The sequence below is a fragment of the Anastrepha ludens genome, chromosome 3 (assembly GCF_028408465.1).
Source record: "Anastrepha ludens isolate Willacy chromosome 3, idAnaLude1.1, whole genome shotgun sequence".
Classification (NCBI taxonomy): Eukaryota; Metazoa; Arthropoda; class Insecta; order Diptera; family Tephritidae; genus Anastrepha; species Anastrepha ludens.
In genome coordinates, this window is record NC_071499.1 from 47,346,986 (window position 1) to 47,360,691 (window position 13,706).

Sequence of the window (13,706 nt, forward strand, 5' to 3'; positions counted from 1 at the left end):
GATCGCTCTTAACAACCAATTCAATCCATACAGTAGAAGCCAAAATAATTTACCCATTTTGTTATTCTCCCCTATTCAAAAATTATTTATGCTGGCAACTCCTGAGCGCAGTATTGCATTTCGCACTCACTCATACTTGCAGCATTGCCAGTTGACATTCAGAAAAATTTCCCTCAACTAAAAATCAATGCAAGAGAACGTACGCATATCAAAAAATTGCTCAAACAAACGCGAAGAGCTGCCAAATACCAACATTCAATAAAGTGAGTGTGTTGTGAACGGACCGTTGAATGCGGATATGAATGTGTGTCCGACGGCTATTGAATGAACGGAAGTGGAAAAGCGCGCGCACATAGACACAAAGTTAAAACAGTACAATAACAAAAACACCTGTGCCCAGTTACTGTGTATACATACGCTTAAAAGGAAATATTCTGAATAAAGTTTGCACACAAAATACCAAATTAAGGTGGATTAGCTATACAAGCAAAAGAAAATTTGAAATTAAAACTATTGTGACAAAGAAAAATACACAAATTGCCTCCTCAGCGAATGCATGCTAATTAGGGGATACTAAACGTAAACCGCAACAACACACACAACAGACTTCTACCTATCGTATCAGCTATCAGCAGCAGTCATAGCAATAAATTCTGCAATAACAACAAACCCAAAGTCAGTGACGTTAGCAAGTGACACCGAGCCTTCAGATGTTATAATTGACGACCTTAAGTACCTGTGCACGGCTGCCCCTGAGTAGCTGCATATGCATGCATATTTGTGCGTCGTGCATTATACATACATACGCATATACGAATGTCTGAACACTTGTGAGTGTGCTTGATATCTGCAATTGACATTCGATGTCATAGGCGAATTGCACTCGCTTCACTTTTATTGTGCCATTTGTTGTGTTTGTTGTTTTTAGTTGACTGTTTTTCATTCATATGTCTTAACTGTTGTTGTTGTTCTTGGTAGTGGCATAACAGGTGTAAATATATAGTATGTGTTTGTTGTTGGCGTTGTATTATGTTATGTGGTTAGCTCGCTTTTCAGTATCCAAGGGATACTACATTTTGATTGCACACACGCTCGTACATGTATAAACATGTATGTGCATGTGCAAGTAAGGGAGGGTGGTTTTTGTAGTGATTTTCGCCTTATGAGCTCTGTAAGCCAAGAAGTATAAATAAATGTGGGCAGTTCAAAAGAATATGCACTGCGCTGGCAAAAATCAATAAAGCAAAGTAAATTCTTATAAAAAACAAAAAAAAAAAAAAACAAAATATAAAAGAAAATCAGGATTGCATTACATTGTTGTTCTTCTGTATCCGCAGTGTGAAAATTCAGACATACTGAGCTACAAAAAGGCGGTGTCTGCTAGAAAGAAAGAAAGAAAGTGAAAAGATCACGTGCCGAATAAAATAAAAAAAATTAAATTGCATGTGAAGAGTACGAAACGACCGTAATAAATATATACTCCTATGAATTTCAATAAAAAATACGTACAAGTAAGCCTGTGCGCTTATTTTGTATTTTAGGGAAAGTGAAATTTAGTGCAAATTATTTGTAAGTGCATAGCAACGCAAATCGACAGGATACCCGACTCTACACTGCTGGTGTATTGGAAAGCGTTCGCAGTTCGCAGACCGAAAGTAAGGCGGTCAGTATTCCAGTAGGAAGAATGCTTATACGAAGCTACATGCAATTTTGAGAGCCAAGCCCAGAAATTATAGCGCATTGTAAGTATGAAAGTCAAATGTGAAGCTAAGCGCTTATACTCTTATATTCTAATGTGTCTCTGTCATGTATTGTCTGTGTAAAGGGTGTGTCAAGCAAATTTATCATATAATATTGATTAAACACAAAGAGTGTCGATTCCCATTATTTGTGGCAGCAATTTCATTTATGGTTTTCTTTGTTTTCAATGGCGCTTCCTGTGCGTTTAATCTTACAAGTACCTTTTGATGGTTTCTGGGTTCATTAAATAAATAAATCGATATATTAAAAAGGTTCTACTATTCAAATATAAAAGGTGTTTTTAAGACCTTGATAATTTAAAATTCAAAATAGATAATCTTCTTCTGCGTCCTCGCCATCGTTTCTTAGTTGGGGTCAGACTTCCTCGTACGTCATCTGCAGGTTACTCGGTCCTGGATTGTCCCTTCGTTGTCTTCGCTTTGCTGCATATCATTTTTAATAGGGTTTGGCCGGATTTAAAGGGTCGGCCACGCCCTATTAATGGTAGCAGATGTGTTACCAATTTCTTTCTTGCAGGCGATTTTCTCTCTATTTCTCAATTATTGAAGCCACACGACAGTTACCTCTGATGTGTTTAATGCTTATCTTATCCGGTTTGGTTTCACCCGATGCCCATCGCAGCATTCAAATTGATAATAATAATACAAAACAGAAATCTTGTTGGAATAAATTTTTTTATTACAATCTACTAGATAATTTCATGACATTTATTTTTTGAATACTATATCCGCCATATGCCCGTAACGGCTAGAAGTTACATTGTCCATTTGATCAGCCCAATTTTTGACTACTATTACGAATAAATCTGACTAATAAATCTAAATGGTCACGATGGTCATTTGGCTTCAATTCTTGCACGGTCTGTATTTGAAGCCTAGATCCTTTCGTAAATATTTCCACGTAGTCGAAGGATAAAGGCTAACAAGTTGAAAATGACGACGAATCGACGCGTCTTCTTCAATATTTTGCTATATAAACTTTGTGAGCATATTTTTTCTTCCAAAAAAAAAAAAAAAAAAAAAATATATATATATATCAAATACTTTTAAAATGACTTTTTCATTTTTTAAACTTTCCATATACCCGCAAAGTCTTTATTTATTGTTACAAAACCAGTTTTTTGGTGCTTGTTCCATTAAAAATTTGATAACTTTGCTCAATTTTGGCATTGTTGCCCGTCCATTTGGACCGATTTAAGATTTTGAGCCGGTTTTATAAATTAAAAGGCTGAGCTTTACCTTAGCAGTAATTAAAAAAAATTTGTAATAAATAATCTTCAGAGGTAGAAACATGAAAAAATAGGGAAATGTTGATAGAGTTCTTTCGATTATATCTTGAAACAAGAAAGAAAGTCCGCAAAGAAATTGCCGATTTTTAAAAAAAAAAGTAAATACAGTTTTACTAAAACTTAGAATTAACTTTAATCAATTATATATTTTCAATTTTATTCGATAACCTTTTGCCATCTTTCCGAAAATTAATTATTACGCGCTCATTGAACTTCTGGTCTTTATTTGCAAAAAACTGAACCAAGTGCGATTTTATAGCCTCGTCATTGCCGAAAGTTTTATCATTTAAGAAGTTCTGCAAAGACCGAAACAAATGGTAGTCTTACGGTGCAAGATCAGGCCTATGTGGTGGATGCATCAAAAGTTCCCAGCCAAGCTCTCTTAGTTTTTGGCGAGTGATCAAAGATATATGCGGTATAGCGTTGTCCTGATAAAATATGACACCTATGTATACGATTGATCAATTCTGGTCGCTTCTCGTTGATGACTGTATTCAATTTGTCCAATTGTTGGCAGTAGACAACCAAATTAATCGTTTGATTCCTCTGAGGCAGCTCAAAATATACCACACCCTTACAGTCCCACCAAACTGACAGCATAATCTTATTTTAGTGAATATCAGCCTTTGAAGTGGTTTGTGGCGCTTCATCATGCTTGGACCGTGATAGTTTTCGATTCACGTTATTGTGAACAATCCATTTTTCATCACCAGTGATAATCCGCTTCAAAAACGGATCGACTTCATTGCGTTGAGGATGCATATGCAAGCGTTGATTCGGTTTGTTAAATGAATTTCTTTCAATTCATGTCGTCCCCAAATATTAAGCTTTTTTACCAGTCCAAGACTCTTTATATGCTCATGAACGGTTGATTTTGGTATATTTCACTTCTCTCCAATCTCACGCAAAGTTACATGACGATACAATTCGATTAAAGCCGTGATAACGTCTTCATCGACATCACTTGGCCGACCTGAACGCGACTCATCTTTAAGTGAAAAATCTCCAGAACGGAATTTGATAAACCAATTTCGACACTGTCTTTCTGTTAAGGCTTTATCAGCAACTTTTTAGCCAACTTCTTTGCGCTTTTTCCTTTATGGAAATAATAAAGTAAAATATGACGTCAATTCTCTTTTGAGAGCTCGATATTAAAATTAACGTCAAATTACCAAATGTAAACAAACTTATGCGCACTTTTTTTCTAAAGCAAGCTAAAATGGACAGCTAATAACTGTCAAAAGAAAAAATTAAAATAAATAGTCACAAGCTGTTCAAAACAATTGTCAACGCCGTCTATATGTAAAATCGGCAATTATGATACAATACTTTCCCAACAACTTAATATAATATTGTATGTATATGCAAATATTTCGAAAACTTTCGGAATGAATCAATCAAGGCCGCGAGTGGCCTGCACTCAGATGTGCTGCAGTTGAACTGATGTCTACGGCTACCTGATCACTTAAGCGATACTTTGCAAGTAGAGTTAATAGGTATAGAGTAGGCTGCGTTGTAGGTTAAGCACTTTTCTGTTTTAGCATAACCGATCAAGGACAATCAAGCTGCCATAAAATCTCTATAGTGCAATACTATATCCTCCAAAGTAGTAATGTAATGCAGAGCTGCTCTTAATGAGTTGGCTAATCAAAGCACCACGAACGTCGTCTGGGTTTTTGGACACAGATACATCCATGGAAATGGCATCGCGGAAGAGCTGTGTGTAGGTATTGCTAAATATGTGACCATCCCTTAAACCATCCTCAAACAAGCTCTGACTTGCTTAGTCTACATCGCGCAAGCCAATAGTAAATGGACCACGGAGCCCACTTGTGAGATAGTTATCTCACAGACAGGTTAGACCTGTAAGGAATGATCACAGAACTAGGTCGCCCATCTATCTAGACCGGTCTTCCATATCCTTATCCAGTGTTAAAAGTTAGTATAAATACCGGGCACTGCCTAATGGCAGCATATGGGAAGAGTGTGGGGTTTCGCTCAAATGACTTCTGTCGCAGCTGCGGGAATGAGAAGAAGATGGAGAGTTTTTGAACACTTTCTCTCCCACTATGCGACTTTGAGAGAATGCGAAATCGCTGTTTAAACTCTTACTTCTTTTGATGTCTGCCAGACTTGGAATCGGCTAGTATTTTATTGTTTAGCCGAGAGACTAAGTGGCTTCACCCCAATGGAAATTAGATGAGGAAGTTGAATCCAAAGTAGTGGTATCACAGTGCATCTCCAGGCCTAAATGGGTCTCTCCATACTCTTATGAAGAGTTTCAATTACTGTACCCTACCCTAAACATGTGTCCATGTTATACAGCACCGAGATAAAAATTTGCTTCATCAGAAAAAATAATTTTGAAGCCACAATCAAGGCCACAGTACAAGTTGTTCCAAGGGAACTGCTGATCATTGAAAACTTTCATCAAACAGGTTTGGGAAATGTGGAGTTGGTAAAGCAAAAATTTCCTCGGAACGCACCAGAAAAAATAAGCTCAACTCACATAAATTTTTTTTCTACTTACAGCAGGCGTGGCGGATGCCTCAAGACGACCAACAATTTTCAATGAATGCTTTCTTTCTTTCTGTGTGGCATCAGCACACTCTTCGGAAGTAAGTTGGCGATATTCGCCTTATTATTCAAGCACATAGCAATTCACTTCGTTGCGCGTTGGTTCGCGCTGCTTCGGACCACCCTGTAGAGTATGTACTCCCCTCGAAGTATCCCAAATCGATACATTGAAATTTACAACACTTTTCCAATTTGACGGGACTTCACATCTCATTTGCGATTTTGTGGGCCTAAGCGACCGAGACTTTTACTATTAATTGAACCGTAATAACACAATAACGGGCTTAAACGATGTAGAAACTACGGTGTACTTTTCGTTTTGCTATATTTTGTTGAAATTACAATGTAATTAACGAATTTAATATTTTGTTCGCATATTCGCACATTCGCCTTTTCACAAACTCTACGCCGCATGTAAACGTTTGGGAGATTATGTTGGGCTCTTGTTGGGCTGTTGGGAATTACAACAATGTTGTTGAACACATAATTACGTTGATACAAAGATAATAATATACGTATTTTGTGAACGAAATGTGAATAAATATATATTTAAGTGCGTTTGCCTTATTAACAACATGCATGAGAGCAAATCATAGCACAAAAAACAAAAGCAAAAACAAAAACAAAACAAAGAGAAATAGTCAAGTGGCAGTTCCGTGCACTGCACGAACGTCGCCTTACCCGCTGTGTGTTGAAAATGTATTTATTACGGGTTTTTATATATTTTCTACCTGCTCTATATTTAAGTATTTGCTGTTAACATTTTGACCGGCAAAAGTATTTACAATGTTTGCTGTTTTGTCGCTTCCTATTTCCTCTTTTTGCATCAAAGAAAATAAAATGTATTAAGATGTTTTTACCGCATTCATATGCTGCATGCAACAAACTAATGTGGCAAGTTTGTAGTGTAGTTTTCAATAGACCTGACCTGTTAAAGATAAGTAGAGATCGGATTCTTATGCAAGTGCATATTTTTGTTTAACATCACATGAAGTTCGCACCTAGGTAGAAACTCATCATAATAAAATATTCAATTTGCATAAAAATCCGAACTCTAATGATAAGATTTCTTTTAGAAGGTAGTTTCACTTATTTTTCTCATACACCATATTAATTTTTTGCGCAGCCACTTTTTTATAGAAAAAAAATTCACCCTTTTAACGTTTCACAGAAGTAAGTAGCACATTTTGAACTTTCCCACGACTATGTTACCGGAACGACTCGGATTTACATTTATCCGACTAGTGACTGTCCTTTAGTAGACAAAGATTGCAAGATTTAAATGAGGCAGCTTTGCCTATCACCTCACGCAAGTTAACTGATCGAAAGCTTAACAAAGCTATCAGAGAATCCAAAGTAATATTTAAGCTTTGTATCGGGTGTTTTTTTTTTTGCTGCATAAGAACTGTCGATATCGATAACTATGATTTGACAGCTGAGAATGGCAAACTGTATGTTTCTGTTCAGTAAGGTTTGGCACGTCATCATGAATCGTTTAACCCTACAACAACGCTAAATTTTGGAAATTTACTTTATATCTTCACTAAGTTCATAGAGCTAAGTGTTAAAGAAGACGCCGAAATGTCGACTCATCATCCCTCTCAACTTGTTGGCCTTTGTCCTTCGACTACGTGGAAAACTTTACGTAAATATCTATAGGGTTTCCCAATAACAGGTGTTACAGGTGAATGGGTTGCGCTATCGAGAGATGATTATCGATTATTTATAGCCGGAATTGGATGGTATTGTTCTGGACAACTTTTATTTTCAACAAGACGGCGCTATGTGCCACACAAGCAACGAAACCATTGATCTTTTACGGTAAAAGTTCCCGGACCGTGTTATCTCTCGAAGAGGTGATCACAATTGGCCACCGAGATCTTGTGACTTAACACCTTGTGACTTTTTTATTTGGGGCTACGTGAAAGAGAAGGTGTACGCCGACAGCCCAGGGTCGATTCAAGACCTCAAAGATGGAATTCGTGAGGCTATCGAGGACACAGGGCAGTCACTTGGCAATTCGGTTATGGAAAATTTCATGAAAAGAATATTGTCCTGTAAGCGTGGCCGTGGTGGTCATTTGCCTGATGTTATTTTCCACTATTAACGGCATACCTTCCTCTTTATAATGAAATAAAAATCCGATCATTTATATTAAAAAATAGCATTTTTCTTTGAATATCACAACAACACCTCTTATTAAAAACCCTTTACTATAAAATATAGCTCGTGGAAGAATTGAAACTAAGTAACCATCGGCTAGGTCGCATTTTTGCTGATTGGGCTTCTTTGGGCTTTGGGATTGGGATTCATTATTTACATATATTGCAAAAAGTATTCAAAAATTGGACTGTTCGAATGGATGGCTCTTCTATAGTACACTGTTATTGGCTGTTGTTTTTGCACCGTCCTATGTAAAATCGGCATCTGCTGGAACGCGCAATATCGACCTTCTTCACATATTTTTTGGCCAACCATGACCTCTACTCCCTTGCGGACTCCAGTCCAATGCCATTCTCGTGATGCTATCTGGCGGTTTTCCAGGAGTGTGATCTATCCATCGCCACTTTCTGCGTTTGATTTGCCATAGGATTCGTTTCTCATTCGTTGATCTCCACAGCGCGTGGTTGATGATGGCGTTCGGCCAGAATATTCTACAGATTATGCGGAGGCACTTGTTGATGAAAGATTGTAGCCTCCGTGTGATGGTGTTAGATACCAACTATGCTTCACTTCCGTACAACAATCCTTACTTCACAATGAGCTGTATATTCGCAGTTTAGAGCGCCTAGAGATTTGCGAACTCGCCCATAGTGTATCCATTCGCCCGACCGCCACCCACGCTTTGTTTATCCTGCAGTTGACATCTTCATCTGTTCCGCCGTATGCCGTGATAATGCAGCCGAGCTTTCGACAAATTCTACCGGGCACCCATTATATGTTTAGTTTTATTATGGTTGACTTTCACAGCCTTCGTTTTGTCGATGTTGACCTCCAGTCGGACAGTGCGTGTGAACGTGACTTGCGAGAGAGGAGAAGATGTCATCGGTGAAGTGCAGGTCCTTAAGATGTCTGCTTCATATTTGCTTAAGTCCCTGAAATGCATCGCAAATGCAAATTTACTATGGATGTAGAAGCTACGTAAAGCAAAAGGCGAGTTAAAAAACAGAATTTAACTTTGTTTTGGAAAAATTTATGTGTAAATTTCGCTAAGCTGAAAAATAAGTAAAGAAAATTTATTTGGGAAGGAGGTCAGGTTGCGATTTTTGACAGAAAGAAGAAAAGAAAATTTGAGTGTAAGCAAATCACCAAAAGAAGAAGTGTGAAGCAATGACCACCTTAATGGAGAGCCTATTTTTCTTTTCAGCACGAAATGTGTGACCTTTCATAATACGAATATAATATAATATAATATTCTTCCGACCAATGCCTGCAGCTCGACACAGAAATAAGGGCATGAAAAATTTTTTTTTGGGCAGTAACATTAGTTCAAAAGACTCAATTTTCCTGTTGACGGTGTTTTTTTTATATAAAACAATTCAAGTAATCGTTATCTGGAGAAATTGAACAAGAACAAATTTTCAAAAATCAAAGCGACTTTTGAGCCACTTCCAACTTGCGCTTTATCATTCAAAGGGCTATAAAAGTGAGTACATTAAAATTTTTTTAATTTTCCGCAAACTTTGCTACTTGAATTTATATGGTATTTGTCGGCAAATTGACTATATCCTTTAAAAAAAAAATATTAAAAATGAATAAGAGACAAACAAATTGTCGAAACTTGACAATAAGCCCCTGAGCTATAGCTAAATGCAGGATGAATAATTGAGAGAATACTCTAAGAATTACCCATTGGGAAGCCAAAAGGCTTCTAAAAACTTTTACTTACTTAAAGTAGACATCAGGAAAATTGCAGGTTTTCTAAAAATTCTCTATTACTTAAATTACCATCTCTCAAAAATTCACATTGGCAATGAGACAAAGTGTAGACACTGCCTGGAGAATGATGAGATCACAGGCCATATCTGGTATAATTGTATTGTCTTGGCAAAAACAAGACTGCACGTCTATAATCGAGGTGAAATGGATCCGAATGAAATTAAGAATGCTCCAGTTGCAGATATTTTGAAATTTGTCCGCAATGCAGAAAACTCACTGAACGTATTTGGCTTTCAACCACTTCCTAGCCAGAGGCAGGAAACATCTAGATTAAATAGAACCTGTTGTAATAAATGTAATAATAGTAGGGTCATTCAAGGGTCTATAACAATGCCAGCCTGGAAGTCCAACGTAGAATCTCTCTTGCCAACAAGTGCTACTTTGGACTAAGTAGGCAATTGAGTAGTAAAGTCTTCTCTTGACGAACAAAACTAACATTCACAAGACTCTCATCATGCCCGTCCTAACGTATGGCGCAGAAGCTTGGACGATGACATTCGATGAAGTGACGCTTGGAGTGTTTGAGAGAAAGATTCTGCGTAAGATTTTTGGACCTTTGCACGTTGGCAACGGCGAATATCACAGGCGATGGAACGATGAGCTGTATGAGCTTTACGACGATAAAGACGCATAGAGATCCAGTGGCTTCGTTTATTAGGTCATGTCGTCCGAATGAATAGAAATGCTCCGGCTCTGAAAGTATTAGATGCGGTACCAGGTGGTGGTAGCAGAGGAAGAGAAAGGCCTCTTTTACGTTGGAAAGGTCAAGTCGAAGAAGGACTTGGCTTCACTTGGTGTGTCCGATTGGCGCCGGTTAGCACGAGAAAGAAGCGACTGGCGCGCTTTGTTAAACTCAGCCATAATCGTGTAAGCGGTTATCGCGTCAGTTAAGAAGAAGAAGAAGAAACGCCATTCAATACTACTTCTGAAACATGTAGCAGAACACAAAAGATCTTTTAGGTCAAAGTATCGGCCACTGGGAACACTTCTTCTTCTGCTTAGAATCACAGTTCTTGGTGAACCATTGCTTCATTCACATCCTTTCGCCACCCGTCTCTATCTAAGGCTATTTCCTTCCACTGCCGCACGTTTAGCTTTGCAAGGTCATCTTCAATGTCTTCGAGCCATCTCAGTCTGGGGCGACCTCTTCTCCGGCCTCCAACAGGGCGCAATTCAACTGCCTTTCGAGATGTTCTCTCCTTGGGCATTCTAAACACTTGTCCAAATCATCTTAACTATGAGATTTTATAAATCTTATCATAATTTCGTTTTTTGCTAAAAGTTCCATCTCATGATTATATCTTATTCGATAAGAACCGTTCTGCAGTCTTACTGGTTTATACATTTTTCGCAAAATTTTTCTTTCGAAGTCTATTAGCTGATTAATGTCAGTAGGTTTTAGCGTCCATTGTTCACAACCCTAGGTAAGCACAGGGGGGATCAAGGTTTTGTATATCGTAACTTTTGGTCGCGCGATAATAATTTTGACTTAAGCAGCTTCAAATTCGAGTAATAAGACTTCTTTGCTGCTAAAACTCTGTCATTAATTGTCAATGACATACCCTCATTGGCTGATATTTCGATACCCAAATAGGTAAATTCTTGCACACTCTCGAATGCATAGTCACCGAGCATCAGGTCATCATGCCTTAAGCCGGACTATAAACTTCATTTCTTCTGTATTAATTCTTAGCCCAGTAGTTCGTACAATTTTTTCTAGTTTTTTAAACGCACTCTGTAATTCACTCCTGCTTTTCGCCATGATAAGTGTATCATCTGCATATACACAAAGCTGGAACGACTTGCTGTATCACTGGGAACACTACAGATACTAAATTATTATTATACCCTGTGCTATAGTTATTTGAGACAGCGTATCTGCGTATCTTTTGTATAGAGGAAAAATAAGTTATGATTTTTTAATTTTATTCTTCCAAGAAAAAAGTTGAAAAATGTGACTTTATTCGTCCTCGTCACTATAATATTTGCCATTTATTTAATTTAAAATGTATTTGTGTCTGAAACGCTAAATCTTTCCCAAATCGCCATAAGTTCATTTTATTCCGCTTTAAAAGCGCATTTAAATTTTTTTATTTAATTAGCTTTTCTTCAAGTAGTGCAATTACAAACATATTTTAAGCTTTTACATAAGCCAGTGCTGAGTAATCTAAAATTATCCAGAAACAATTCAATAACACGTTATGTGAAATGTGTTGCAAAACCAAATTAAAGCTTTATTTAAGCAAATGAATAAATACAAAAAAAAAAATTGTAAATATCTCTACACTGAGTGAGTGCCTTTCATTCATTTGTTTCTATTTTAATTTTTTAAATTTAATGCACGAAAAATGACGAGTCTAAACAAAGCAACTAAGGAAGGCTAAGCTCGGGTGCAACAGCATTTTTTCTGAAGCTCATTTAACGTAGTTTGTTGTTTAACTTTATGAACAAATAAAACTTTTAGAGATAGCAGAACAAATTATAGGCGGAGATGAAGGTTGTTGATTACTGCAAACTTGTACCATATACTCGTTAGTTAGATCTGCCTTCTCCAAACTGGATAAAGATGCAAAGCGAATGGGTCTGGTGGTGAACGAGGACAAAACGAAGTACCTCCTGTCATCCAACAAACAGTCGGCGCACTCGCGTATCGGCACCCACGTCACTGTAGACAGCTATGATTTCGAGGTTGTAAAAGACTTCGTTTATTTGGGAATCCGCATTAACACCGATAACAATGTCAGCCTTGAAATCAAACGTAGAATCTCGCGGAGAAGGACTTGGCTTCACTTGGTGTGTCCAATTGGCGCCGGTTAGCACGAGAGAGAAACGACTGACGCGCTTTGTTAAACTCGGCCAAAATCGCGTAAGCGGGTATCGCGCCAATTAAGAAGAACAGGAAGGTATACTCGCAAACTTACTCGGAAGTGGACATCGGGGGCACGCACTCCATGCCCCGTAAATTTTTGCTCCAAAGGTTAAGATATTTCTATGAAGAGATTCAGATTTCAGATGGGTGAGCAACTAAGTTTTAAAGGTTTTTTTTTCGATTTCAAAAATTTATTGTTAAAAATTGGTACAACCTATTTTATCCAAAATACTGTCCATCACTAGCTATAACTTTTTCCCACTTCTCTGGTAATGCATGGATTCCGTCCCAATAAAACTGCTCGCTTTTGGAGGCGAAGAACTCATCAAGCCAATTTTGGATACCTTCAACCGAAGTGAAACGCACTCCCGTAAGGGCATTCTGCATCGACCGGAACAAATGGTAATCTGATGGTGCAAGATCTGGGCTATAAGGCGGGTGGGGTAGAACTTCCCATCCACTACCATCGAGATAGGTTTTGACCACTTGTGCGACATGCGGCCGAGCATTGTCATGATGAAAGATCAATGTCTCATGTCTGGTTTCCCATTCCGGACGTTTTTCCGCAATTGCTCGCTTGAATCGCATAAGTTGTTGTCTGTAGAGTGCTCCGTTTATCGTCTGACCACTTTTCAGTAGTTCGTGGTAAACGATTCCCTTCTGGTTCCACCAAACGCAGAGCATTACCTTGCTGCCATGGATATTTGGCTTTGGCGTCGATGGTCCGGGACTTTTGAATCGTCGGAACCAGTACTCGCAGGTTGAAATTGATGGAGCATTCTCACCGTAAGCCTCACACAGCATCCGATAACTTTCCGCTGCACTTTTCTTCAGATGGAAGCAAAATAGCAATGCTTCCCGCGAATGAAGTTTTGTAGGCACAAAAGCTGACATAGTCTTTGTATAAAAAAATTTTTTGTTTACACTTCGACGAAATGACACAAACTAAGAAACGACACTTAATGATTACGCTTTCACATGAAACTCGTTACACAAATACTCACTACAATTTGACACTAGTATTACTAATTCTTTAAAACTTAGTTGCACACCATATATTTGATTTACTTAGAATCCCAATAGCTTTGATATCGATGCTCCTGTGCCCACAAAAAAAAAAGAACTACACATACAACTTAGCTGTTTCTTCTCTATAATAGATATTGAATTTGTTATGCCTGGTATTTTATTTATAAATATAATTTTGAGTTCTTTTAATACTCGGCATGAAGTCCAGACTTTAAGCAATTTGGCATTGACGGCATCAGTTTT

The 13,706-nt window shown here is 37.8% G+C and overlaps 1 protein-coding gene across 7 annotated transcripts in view; it reads left to right on the plus strand.

Moving 5' to 3' along the window:
* The first annotated feature begins 206 nt into the window (after window positions 1-206).
* The window catches only part of LOC128857891 (mucin-5AC), a 141,986-nt gene continuing 128,486 nt past the window's right edge, over window positions 207-13,706 (plus strand). For 2 of the 7 annotated variants that reach the window (XM_054093707.1, XM_054093709.1), the window contains exon 1: window positions 208-1,742. The gene's annotated coding sequence lies outside the window, so the exon portion shown is untranslated. Of the gene's footprint in view, window positions 1,743-13,706 lie in introns of all 7 variants that reach the window. The other 5 variants (XM_054093708.1, XM_054093705.1, XM_054093706.1 and 2 more) reach the window with 5 other exon arrangements.